The following is a 13,702-nucleotide window of genomic DNA, read 5'->3' on the forward strand; positions in this document are numbered from 1 at the left end:
TCTTATTGTGTTCTTAGGCATATACAAACTCGATAGTTCATTTCTGTCTCGAGTCTACAGCTACCCTTCAGGACGGGTTTATTCCATACAACCAACTGGCGTATGCACACAACTTCCCTGCCATGATTTTCTATCCTTGACAAAAGTGGTTTACGTGACTGTCTAGTGTTAGTTCTACACAAACTACAGCGCTACATAGCATTCGATGCGCTGTTTTTAAAACGATAATTAATATTTTGTCAGGTGGCTGATTAGGATGTAAGGGCTACACGTAATTTGCAGTTTAGCCAGAGCAATGCCGGGATGAATTTTACAGTACCTGTTCGACGTGATGTTTCCATTTCTGTGGGACAGGTGTTAAAAGGAAAATACTATGTGGTCTACCTCAAATCATATCGAAAAAGATTTTGTATTTTCACACATTCACAAGTTTTCTCTTTGCAGCCACATTTTCATTTTGCTCTCTTTCACGGAGCGGTGGCTAATTAGGTGTCAGATTACAAATCCTAACGTCCGTGCTTTAACCATCGGTCCTTCCTATGATTTATTTTCCTGTTACTTTACGATCTGCATCATATGAGTGGTTTCCTGTTTCACATATTGTTAATAAAAGCAGAAAATTGGCTCTGAGCACTATGGGACTTCACTTCTGAGGTCATCAGTCCCCTAGAACTTAGAACTACTTAAACCTAACTAACCTACGGACAGCACAAACATCCATGCCCGAGGCAGGATTCGAACCTGCGACCGTAGCGGTCTCGCGGTTCCAGACTGTAGCGCCTAGAACCGCTCGGCCACCCCGGCCGGCAGTAAAGCAGAAAGATGACCTTACTGGAAATATTTGGAACCATTAAGCATAAGGCACAGAATTGTATTAAATTACCAAACTCAGCTTTCTTCTTCGCCTCTGCTAAATTAACTTTGGTTGAACAAATATTATATTGCAATCACAAATTGAGTTTTATCGTTAATCTCTTGTTAAATGTTATGATATTCATATAAAACGTCATTTTTCATTTTTAGTTAGATTTAATTATTTATGCATGGCATAAAAATGTAATAATTTATTTTGTAAGCACCCTATATGCCATAATTTTTTATCTTTTGTTTCTTCTAAATAACATACCTGCCTACGTCGTACGTCGTTTTGTTCCTGTTTGCGGCATTCAAGTCGTCGTTTGACGAAGGCCTCAGAGCCCAAAAGCTGGTCTGAGATCAAACAAATATTATTTTTCAGGGTGTTAGGAAATTTTTCTCTACTTAACTTTACGGGAGTTAATTTGATAAGTAAGGGACATGTGCAGGCTAAAAATTATAGAGGAAGATTAAGGCTGGACCACAGCAAGCCACAGGCTGTAGATTTCAGTGAGTGTGCATGAATAAAGACGCTCGCAGACAACGGATTAGCATGAAGATGTGCAGGAGACAATACTTTGCCTAGGAATACGAAGTGTTCCGTGGTCGTTGTTTCAGTCTAGTAACCGGCTTTAAAATCGCATGAAAGAATGCACACCAGATACTTCCATAAGAAGTTTCTGGCCTTTTTTACGTGTTCTGTTGTGAAACGTGATGTTTTATTTTGATCAACGTTTGCAAATATTTTCTTGCACATAAGAGTATGTAAGTGTTGCATAACATATTGCAGCTATTATTGAGATATTGTTAATCTTTCAGTTACAGAACTGTATGGTGAGTAACATGCATACTAAATTGTTGTTGTTGTGGTCTTCAGTCTCTCCTTGCTACTCTATCCTGTGCGAGCCTCTTAATCTCGGAATAACTACTGCAACCTACATCTTTCTGAATCTGCTTATCGCATTTGCCATTTGGTCTACATTAACAATTTATAGCTCTCATGCTTCCCTCCAGTATTAAACTGGTGGTCCCTTGATGTCTCATAATGTGTTCTATAAACCGATCCCTTCCTCTGATCGCCGGCCGCGGTGGTCTAGCGGTTCTAGGCGCTCAGTCCGGAACCGCGCGACTGCTACGGTCGCAGATTCGAATCCTGCCTCGGGCATGGATGTGTGTGGTGTCCTTAGGTTAGTTAGGTTTAAGTAGTTCTAAGTTCTATGGGACTGATGACCACAGATGTTAAGTCCCATAGTGCTCAGAGCCATTTGAACCATTTTTGAACCTTCCCCTGATCAAGTTGTGCCACAAATTTCTTGCCTCCCCAATTCTGTTCAGCACTACCTCATTACTTACCCACCTACTCTCCAGCATTCTTCGATAGCACCAAATTTCGAAACCTTCTGTTCTCTTTTTATCTAAACTGTTTATCTTCCATGTTTCACTTCCATATATGGCTACACTCTAGACAAATACCTTCAGAAAAGACTTCCCAATAATTACATCTATACTCGATGTCCAGAAATTTCTCTTCTTCAGAAATGCTTTTCTTGTCATTGTCAGTATACATTTTATATCCTCTCTATTTCATCCATGATCGCTTATTTTGCTGTCCAAGTAGCAAAACTGTTCTACTACTGTAAGTGCTTCGTTTGCTAATTTGTTCCCCTTAGTATTGAAACTTCCCCTTTAAACAGTTATACAAGACTGTGCTTATACTGACACACAATATTTTTAGCGCAACGCAATCTGACTTTCAGAAATCCCTACAAAAGAATGGCCCTGACTAACATTAAACTATACCTTTCACAAATCACTTACCTCACAAAAATCTTCGCAACTCAAGCTACTGCAATACAGCTAGCGCCACTACTGCCAGCTAAATAAAAGATTCAAAGTACTGAAGGCACTAACTACTGATAGGGATAGTTAGCAAATGAAAGATATTAATAAAGAACAAACACTGTATTTACCTTAATAGTCATAATATATATAGCAGTTCATGACAAATTACAAAACTCCACAATCTCTCTCCCCACATCCACCACTGCTGGCGGCTCACCTCCAACTGCGCAACGCTACGCTCTGTTCACAGCCAGCTGCCTAACACTACAATGGCGAGTATTACAACAATGCAAAGCAGCCACAGACTGCACACAGCACAGCCAATGATTTTCATACAGAGGTGGCGTTACCAATAAAAAACCTAAACAGCCTACTTACAGTATCACCTGATTTAATTCGATTACATTCCATTATCCTTGTTTTGCTTTTTTACGTTCATCTTACAGCCTCCTTTCAAGACACTATCCACACTGTTCAGCTGCTCTTGTAAGTCCTTTGCTGTTTCTGACAGAATTACAACGTCGTCGAACCTCAAGATTTTTATTTATTCTCCCTGAACTTTAATTTCTACTTAAAATTTATCTTTGGGTTCCTTTACTGGTTATTCGATGTATATATTGAATAACATCGAGGATAGGTTGCAATGCTGTCCTTTTTCAGCTACTGCCTCTCTTTCATGTCCCTTGACTCCTACAACTGTAGTCTGTTTCTGTACAAGTTGGAAATAGTCCTTCGCTTCCTGTATTTTACCCCTATTATCTAAATAATTTCAAAGAGAGTATTCCAGTCAAGATAGCCAAAGGATTCTCTAAGTCTACAAATACTATAAAAGTAGGTTTGTCTTTCCTTAGCGTATCTTCTAAGATAAGCCGTAGCTTCAGCATCACCTCGCGTGTTACTATATGTCTCCGAAATCGAAAATGATCTTCCCCGAGGTTTGCTTCTACCAGTTTTTCCATTCTCCTGTAAAGTATTCTAGTTAGTATTTTGCAACCATGACTTGTTAAGCTGATAGTTCTTTAAGTTTCACGCCTGTCAGCAACAACTTTCTTTGGAATTGGAATTACTACATTCCTCTTGAAGCCTTGAGGGTATTTCGCCTGTCTCATACATCTTGCACTCCAGATGGAAGAGTTTTGAAGTGGCTGACTCTCCCAAGGCTATCAGTAGCCCTGAAGAAATGTCGTCCACTCCCAGGGCCTTGTTTCGACTTAGATCATTTAGAGCTTTGTCAAATTCTTCTATCAGTATCGTATCTCCCATCTCATCTTCATCTACGTCCATTTCCCTTTCTATAATATTGCTTCCAAGTTCATCTCCGTTGTATAGACACTCCGAATATTTCTTCCACATTTCAGCTTTACCTTTCTTTGCTTTGGACTGATTTAGACTCTGAACTTGTGATATTGATATAGCTGCTTCTCTTTTCCCAAAGGGCATCTTTAATTTTCCTGTAGGTGGTACCTGTCTCTGCCATAGTGAAATATTCTTCCACATCCTCTAGCCATTCCCGATTAACAGTTTTGCACTTCAGTCAATCTTATTTTTTAAACGCCTGTATTCCCTTATGCCTCTATCACTTGCTGAATTTTTGTATTTTCTCCTTTCAGTTAAATTCAGTATCTTTAGTATTATCAAAGATTCCTACTAGGCCTTGTCTTTTGCGTATTTGATCCTCTGCTGCCTTCACTATTTCATCTCTTAAGGCTACCCATTCGTCTTTTACTGCCTTCCTTTCCCCTTGTTCTACTGATATTATAAATGTGAAAGTAACTCGGTTTGTTACGCTTTCACGACTAAGGCGCTGAAGCGATTTTTATAAAATTTGGTATGGAGGTATCTTGAACGTTGAGGAAGAAGATAGGCTGCTTTACGAAATGTGTAGTACAAATGATTTACTGATTTGAAGAACATAACGTGAAATGTGACACTATAATTACACTTTGGAAAAGCGATTCGCTCTTTGACTTCTGAACTTTATCATATTTTTTAATATGATTTTGTTGTTTGATATGTCCTACATAATACGATTCAACGTCATGAATACAATGGTTATACAATCCTCCTCTTGTTTAATTCATACTTCCATACTAATATTAATCACAAGCCCTCCATATTTTAGCCACCAAGCGCCATGCGTCTCTTGTAACTTCTTCGTTGCTTTCAGATTTGCGTGAACAGTTCGTGGTCATGCTGTTAGCGCTGCTGTTTGTGGATCATGGGTTTCCGAGTTTAATTTCAGCTAGCGTCAGTATTTTTTTTTTCCTACTCTCGTCTGGATGTGTTCTTTGTCCTCATCATGCTTCTATCAACATCGACTTGCAAATCACAGAATTGGAGTCAAATAAAAGGGACTTGCACCAAGATCCCAAATATCCCAATCCGGGTCTCCCGCCCAATTAACCCATAAGCACATTTCATTTTAATTATTGGGGAGCGCAGCCATTGGGTAAGAGCTAGAATACAATGCTTATACAACGCTCAACATGTTTTATCCTTGGAAATCCATACTTCCACACTAATATTATGAACGCGAAAGTAACTCTGTCTGTTGCGTTTTCACGACTGAAATGCTGAAAAGTTATCCATGAAGTTTGGCGTGAGATAGCTTGAACATCGATGAGGAAGATACGCTACTTTACAAAGTGACTAATACAAGATATTTATTTATTCGAAGAATATTGTGTAAATTAAGGTAAGATATTTACTCTTTGGAAAAGCTATTTACCCTTTGACTTTTGAAATTTATCATATTTGTGAAAAAGCTTTCACTGCTTGAAATGTTCTACGTAATATGATTAAACGTAATCAATACAATGCTTATACAATTCTCAACGTATTTAATCCATACTTCCACACTAATACCAGTATTATTAATTGCGAAAATAATTCACTCTGCTAGTTTTCACGACTCTACCGGGAAACGAATTCCAATGGCATTTGACATGGGGATAGCTTGAACCCTGAGAAAGACGACAATCTACTTTAGAAATATGTATCTTTCTGAGTACTGTTAACATTTTTAAGTTTGTATACGTGAGTTGAATGCTGACGATGTTGTCGCGATGTTGGCGCCAGCACATATCCAGTGTTATTGTCCGTGTGGTTTATGAAATTGAGTTCCTTCACCACGTGGAATAGCTGGAGAGTTTTGTTGGAAATTTAACAATAAATCGGACGGTAAGCCCAGGAACCATATTCGAAACTGTTACTATAAAACTCATCAACGTAAGTATGATTTAGCGCATAGTTCTGAGAGAGCTCAAGCTGCGAAAGTTACTCGAGTCCATCAAAACTCAGAGCAATCTCATGTCCGCCGGAACTTGACTACAGAACGTCAAGTGGCCCTGAGACCTACAGAGACTCTAGGCCAGTCACAAGCCCGTCACCTTCTACATGCTGAGCGTCACGCGTCTCTTACAGCTTCCAAGATGGTTGAAGAGGCACAACGACAGAGACTTGTAAAGGCTGTACAACAAACAGAGATTCGTACCTTTACACGTGGAACATGGGAGGCTTCTGGTAAGGCTGCATTTGTTTGTGATCCGTTAACTGACTGTGTTGCTCATAAATTAACATCATAGGGGGATGGATAAAAAATGTAGTCATCATAATGCATTAAAATGGAAAGGAGAAATGATCGGCATGTGTGGCTCTGGTGGCAAAACCTTACATCCAGTACTAGGTCAGCCAGAGAAATCCCTAAAAACTCTACTTCTGCATGAGTATAATCAATCGAGGAATTTTTTAAATATTAGAAAATATAATGCATGCTTTCAGATTCGATATACAGCAAAATAAGAGAAACATATTTAATATGTACCTATACGTAAAAGGCACTGCATAATTTATTTTATAGATACGTGGCTGCGCCACTATATACACTGACATATCGTAAAATTACTAGTTTACTTACTCACCATCACTCTTCATAGCAAGACTGCTAATATGCGAGCGAAGCAGCGGGTAACAGCTAGTACTATATATGTTTTTAGAACTGATTATACGTAGCATGGACAGTTAATGCGTTATTCGTCAGTCATGCACCATCTTATACAGTGAAACGGAATGACTACTTCCACTACTTAAAATTTTATGTATTCAGATTAACTGATTTTTTCTGTTTGTTTTTTGTTCTTTTTTTTAGTGTCGTAACAATTTTATCTGTCTTGAAAATAGAAACTTGTTAGTTTTCAAAAGCTTCTATTTTAAATCTTATTTAACTGGATTTTTTATAATACGTATTTGATTTCAATTACTGGTTATTCGTGTGTGGCAAAGTATTAATGTAACACGTGGATTATTATCGGTATGCATGCGACAGCGTACCTACCAATATGTTCCAAAACGCCACGCATAAAAATGGGATTTTCCGCTGCTCACAACTGGAGTTCTGTTGGTGATACAAAGGTAGGGTCAACTGTTTTGTATAGCTCTTGCTGTACGGGTCATTTGCATACCCAACGAAGGATCGTCTTAGTACTACTACCCTATAGTACAGGCTCAAAGTATGAACATTACGCACTTCTTGAAATTTGTAAGCGCCCTTTGACTGTACCATATGTTTTATGCCGCACTCTAGATTTCAGCCTGCGACAATTTTCAAGTGTTACAAGTATCAGAAATCATTAGACTTAAAACACAAGTGTTCTACTCTAGTCTAATGATTTTATTATTTGTAACACTTGAAAAGGGCCTAATGCCAAAATATAAATTGTGAAATAAAGTCTATTTCTAATGTCTCTTGCAGCAGTCTCTCCGCGATATTTTCAGAAATTTTATAAATTATATAACTCAGTACATATCTCGAAATATCTCTTCTTATCTTACCGATTCCTAAACTTTAATATACGATGATTATCAATGCAAAGTAGTTTCAAGCCCTATTATTCCTTGGAGCGTGCATTTACTCCATGGAATAGCTTCTCTGCTGTCTATGTTTCCTCTTATGAAAAGAATGATTCAAACCTTGCGGATTAGCCGTGAAAGAAAGAAGATGTATATGTATGTATTGTTGAGCTAGTCGCCATCTTGATGAGATTCTGTATGAGAAGGAATTTAATACATTAACTAAACTAAAGTAAGTGTGTTCGCGCATTATTTAACTGATTATTATTGACAGTGTCTGCTTACTACGCTGTGTTGATCAGTGGGGAATGTCTGATTTATACTGGACGAACCTACCTTTTTGTACGCTCAAGATATCCGGTTTATTACTTACAATAAATGGGCTAACACGGTCTTACCAGCAGATCTCCGGTCTTCCCCACGTGATTACCGAAAGTTAATAATTATTACAAATGTTTTCAGGAGATCGACTGACAATTTTCGTCTCACCGAGACTTCGAAATTGCTTCACTGCCTTATGGAATTTAAGTTAAGCTCAATTTAATCAGGATAGAACAATATTGAACTGTGTGAATGTGATAAGCCTGCTTTGTGAATGAAAATTCCCTTAATATACGCATGTTTTTTACTATCCTAATCAGTGAAGCTAAGTCAGGCCGGTGTGAGAGAGGTTTTTAAATTTCAGATCCCACAAAAAATATTAAATACTGTACAGTCAAATGGCGATTATATCTTTCAAAAAGTTTTATATGACTTTGGCTCCACGCCAAAGTGAAATTATTAATTACTCACTTCCTCCTGCTTAGGCAAATGAAGCAAATCGGTTGGTTCTTTTCGAAATTGATGTGGTCTACGATGGGCGTGATGGGACTTATTGAGACACCGTTATGTCATGGGCGGTTACTCGGAAAACTCCCAAAATGAGATTTTTTTACTATATTTTTCGTCGTTATCACCGGGTCAAAATTTCAAGATGGCTATGCACAGAAAAAAACTAAAATCTCGAAATGCCTTCGAAATTTACCTGATATCTTGATCTAGTTCCAAGATACAGAGATTCAAAGTACTCTACTTGTATAAACAAAATACGCACGTAAAAAGCATTGAGTAAATTGATTGAGATTATTGATGACGACTGTATACGTGATATCCCCTGATTTAAATTGCTAGGTATACCCGTGATGAATTAACGAACTAACAATGCCGTTGCGTAAATTTTTTGAGTACAATTCGTCAAAATTGTATTACCTGTATGCTTAAAAAATATTAAAGACATGAGTTTTTGGTACCAAGGTCCTGCCGTGAATCCCAGGACGGCTATGCACAGGAAATGGCAGAGCTTTTCACGATAATTACCTAAAATCCCGTTCTCGAACACTCTTGCAAATTTTCTTGATATCTTAACCACCTTCCCAGACATAGAGGTTCAAAGGTAGCCTATTTCTACACGTGAAACAAGCACGTAAAAATTTAATAAATTAACTGATTGCGGATATATCCGTGATAAGCCCACGATTTAGTTAAACTGACATGTATACCCGTGAACTAAAGAATGATTGAATGAATGAATGAAATATGCACATGCGTAAAGTCATGGGCGGTTCCTGGGAAAAGCCTAAAAAAAGCGTTTTTAATCATTTTTTCGGTGTCAGCAGTGGACCAAACTCATGTCGTGGACTCCACGACCGCTATGCGTAGAAAGTGGCTGTAATTTTTATGACACATTCCTAATATTTCAGTTTGGAACAACTGAAAATTTTACAGATCTCTCTATCCTTTTCCGAGATGCAGAAGTTCAAAGTTACCATATTTGTGCCTGTAAAAAGCGGTGTGAGGCGAAAACGTAGTTTAATAAGCGGTTCAGCACAAAGAAATATGATGTAAAGTGTCGTCGTTATCATCAAAATGTTCTGGGAACTTCGCATCGTAGTACTGAAGTACAAGCAATTTTTTTTTGCTTGTAAAATCCGGTCTGAAATGCGAAATTAGTTTTGTGTTATCGCAGTTTTACAAAAGAAATAATCATAATTTTGCTGACCCATCAACTTCTTTTAACATGAGTGACATTCTCTGCTGTGGCAGCGAAAAGAACGGAAACAGAGAAAAAATACTCCTATCGGAGAACGAAAAGTCGAAAAAGCTCCTCTTTATTAAAAAAAAGTCTTACTGAAAACCGGGGTACCAGCTGCCTCATTCTATCTTCCTGAGTAAAAATACTGGAATGCGAACAAAGTCCCGCTTTTTTATCCCGAGAGAAAAGGAGACAGAGGCAGCGGAAAAGAGACAGACAAGTAATAAGTATGAAGTGGTAAGTACTGGAAGATAATAGATAGTGGTTGTGGTATAGCGAAGGAGACAGTGACAGTGTGAAAGGAAGAGAGGGACTCAGTTACAATGGAACATAGTAACCAGTGGCAGAACAGTGCTAGGAAAAGAGTGATAGGAACAATGCCAGAGAGGAATGAAGAGAAGGAGAAAGTGGAAAAGGTCGAGAGCCAGTGATAATGAGGGGCAGACTCTACAATAGTGACAACGAGGAAGAGAGTGATAATGAGAGTGAATAGAGACAGCAGCATTGGGGAAGAATGAATGCGGAAGTAGCCGTAAGAGAGAACAAGAGGGAGATGTTAACAGTGAGAGGAGACAGTTATAATAGTGGAACAGAACGAAGGCGCATGTGGCTGCTGATACAGGAGATAGTAATAGCTGGAGAACCACAAAGAGATAATGAGAATGTGTTTGGCCGAATGAGTGAGTGAAAATAGGAAATTGGGAGCGGATGGGCGTGAGAGAGTTAGAGCGATGGACTAGTGGGTGTGAGCGAGTTACAGTTATGGCAGTTAGCGGAAGTCTGAGGTGAGTTGCGTCTTATAAAAGCGCGAATATGTTCGCAAGCCAATATTTTGCGAAAAATTTCAAAGGTGCTACGGAAGGTAGAATAAGGCAACTCGTACCCCATTTTTCACTCAGAATCTATAACAAGAAGGAGCATATTCGTCCTTTTGTGCTCAATAAGAACATTTTTCCACTAGTTAAATACAATATCGACAAAATTTTCTCGATTGCATCGCTTTTGAATTCCAATACAGTATTTAAGGACCAGCAATATATATATTGGCTTCGCCAGTACTTCTAGTCCTGTGAAAGAAAGTACTATTATCTGTTGGCTGATATTAGTGCTGGTGGAAAGAAAAAGGTTTAAATGCAATGGCTTAATAGCGGCAATCTGGTCGATCAGACGCTGCCACATTGTTTTGCCGTTGACCTGCTATGAATGCTGAAATAATGCTGATATTTGACACGGGGCACACAAAACTAAGTAATAAAGGCACGAAATAACCAGTTTAAATAATTATCTATTTTAACAGTTAATTCATTACATATACGGTTACAGACCTGATATGGGTACGTAAGCTGTTATGACATTTACGAGAACAATAGAGACGACAAACTAGAGAAGGGGGCCGTACGTTGACTCCTCGATATACAAAAAATCATATAGAATAATTCTCATGAATACAATTACCATAATATGTCCATACGACACATATCGTCTGTGATTCAGTATATTAATAAGTTTCACAAAATTAATTAGTTTTCGTAATAGGTTTGTCCACATCATGTGTTCTGCTAATTTCATGCAGTCTTATATATACTTCGTCGAACTGCATTTTATGGATACCATGACAATGATGGATAAAATCATATAATAAAATAGATGTTCATCAGATGATGGCGTCATGCAGCTTAAAGGCGCCGTGCTTAAGTAGGTATCACTATTTAACGCGACTGAGGCAGCAAATGCTTTTGTTTATAAAATTCCCAAGACTTCACAGACATCACGCTAATCCGTTATTGTATTTGTACATTTTATTTCACTGTGTGTGTAATTAAATTAACTTGGTGCAATAAAATCTCTCTCCCCTCTCTCTCTCTCTCTCTCTCTCTCTCTCTCTCTCTCTCTTTATCTTGTGAACAGCACAGCAATGAAATTGATCCTTTAAGTTCAATAAATCACCGCTGAAGCTTCGTTGCGTCCATTCAAGCCCAATCTCAATATCTTTGCTTTATGTGAATGTGAGTTCACATGTTCACTGAAGCTGTGGTACATCAGAGCAAAAGCGTTAACTTTTCAGTTCTGCGTATTGGTCATTAGTAGCAGGGAGTCGGCGTCTATAGCACAGCGGTACTCTGCTTGGAGGATAAACGAGTTGTTAATTAGCTGCACTAAAGAAATGAAATTACTTTGTTAAATTGTTTGTTCAACAGGCCAAGAGCGTGGTGCAGGTTCCATTTAACCGGTCTTCCATCACACATCCCCATAACCTGCGTAGACGTAAATCTTTAAACATGAAAACTGTGTGATTCCTCAGCTTCTCCCGGCGTACTTCATATCGAAACAGTTCACCGGTGAACTGCCGGATGTCGGTGTTCAATGGGCACAATATTCCAGCAAATGACCACGCTGCAGTCATCAGGTGCGCTGATTAACTGAGTGCTGGGTCGCTGTCGCACCACTGGCGAACTTTCCTTGCTCGGTATGTTGAGCAGTGTAAGCATAGAAATACTGTTCCTGTGGGAAAGAAAAGAAAGAACCTTATCTATAAGAACTGTCCTTGGGTGATGTGGTGATAATATCCAGCATCTACTGCGAGAAAATTATTCTCATAGCATGTCAGTCCAACGTGTTGTTGGCCTGTGGTGAGGTTGGTGGCCCAGGACACGGACGAGCTGGTTGCAGGATTGTCTCGCTTTCTCATAGAAGGACCTCGATAATCCTGAATCTGTCCTGTAGGAGCGGGATGCCTGTGTCCTCGTGCAGAAGGCAAGTGGAATATTCCCTCGGAAGACGAAGAGCGGTCTTCAGAGCTCGATTCTGCATACTTCGCAGCGTTGCGATGAGCGAATCTAAGTCTTTTTCCCACACCACACTGGTCGGACCAGTGTTAAGCAGATGGTAAAGAGCACGACGGCGCCCTATGGCTCTGCTTTTCACGTCTCGGATATGAGGCGCTCAGGAAAGTCTTTGGTCTAGGGTAACAATTGGGTACTTCGCCGTCTTGCTCCATGGGATAGTTGCTACCAGGATTTCAACGGGCGGTAGCTTTTGGTGACAGCATTCCTCGCGTGAAGATTACTGCCTGGCTCTTCGCTGCGTTGATTTCAGCCGCCATTTCGTTGACCACGAACCAGAGCGCCGCACCCGCGTTGCAGCCGGCGTTACATCGGTGCGCGTTCATGCTGCGGTTGTACAGTGCTGTGTCAACGGCGTAGAGAGCCAATTCGATGGGCGCCACCCGTGGTATGTCGGCCGTGTACATTCAGTACTGCAAGGGACCCCTATGGTACCACGGGACTTATCTGTCAGTCTCTGGATGTACAGTCGTCTGCCCTGACGTGGAACGTTCGCTCCGGTAGGTAGGGCCTGAGGAGAACTGCTTGTGATGTTATCCAGAATACAAGGAGTCTGTACACGAGTCTGTAGTGCCAGACACAACCGAACGCTCTGAACATGTCGACGAATTGCCTCAAGGTATTCTTCTGTTGCCAGCGTTCTCATCTCCGGCTCCACCAGTTTCAGAAGCTGGTGAGAGGTAGAAACACCGCTATGAAAACCAAACTGCTCGACTGGAGTAATACCCCTGTGGGTGACGCGTTCCACCGGCCTTTTCGCGTTCAGCGTCACCAAAAATTTCGAGGACGGGAGCAGACTGATGGATCGGTAGCTCGTGAGCTGGCGTGGGTCTTCGCCGGTTTTCGGGATGGCCACAACTTCAACGTGTTTTCCGGTTGCCTGTAGCTGCCTGTGCGAAGTATCTCGTTGAACACGTCAGGTAAATGAAACTTCCTGGCAGATTAAAACTGTGTGCCGGGCCGAGACTCGAACTCGGGACCTTTGCCTTTCGCGGGCAAGTGCTCTACCAACTGAGCTACCCAAGCATGACTTACGCCCCGTCCTCACAGCTTTACTTCTGCAGTGCCTCGTCATATCAGCGCACACTCCGCTGCAGAGTGAAAATCTCATTCTGGAAACACCCCCCAGGCTGTGGCTAAGCCATGTCTCCGCAATATTCTTTCTTTCAGGAGTGATAGTTCTGCAAGGTTCGCAGGAGAGCTTCTGTAAAGTTTGGAAAGTAGGAGACGAGGTACTGGCAGA

At 40.2% G+C, this 13,702-nt stretch overlaps 1 non-coding gene across 1 annotated transcript; it reads right to left on the minus strand.

Moving 5' to 3' along the window:
* Window positions 1-13,411: 13,411 nt before the first annotated feature.
* Trnas-cga (transfer RNA serine (anticodon CGA)) lies at window positions 13,412-13,486 on the minus strand. The gene has a single exon. It is a non-coding gene; the product is annotated as a tRNA-Ser (tRNA).
* Window positions 13,487-13,702: the final 216 nt, after the last annotated feature.

The sequence above is a fragment of the Schistocerca nitens genome, chromosome 8, assembly GCF_023898315.1.
Source record: "Schistocerca nitens isolate TAMUIC-IGC-003100 chromosome 8, iqSchNite1.1, whole genome shotgun sequence".
NCBI lineage: Eukaryota > Metazoa > Arthropoda > Insecta > Orthoptera > Acrididae > Schistocerca > Schistocerca nitens.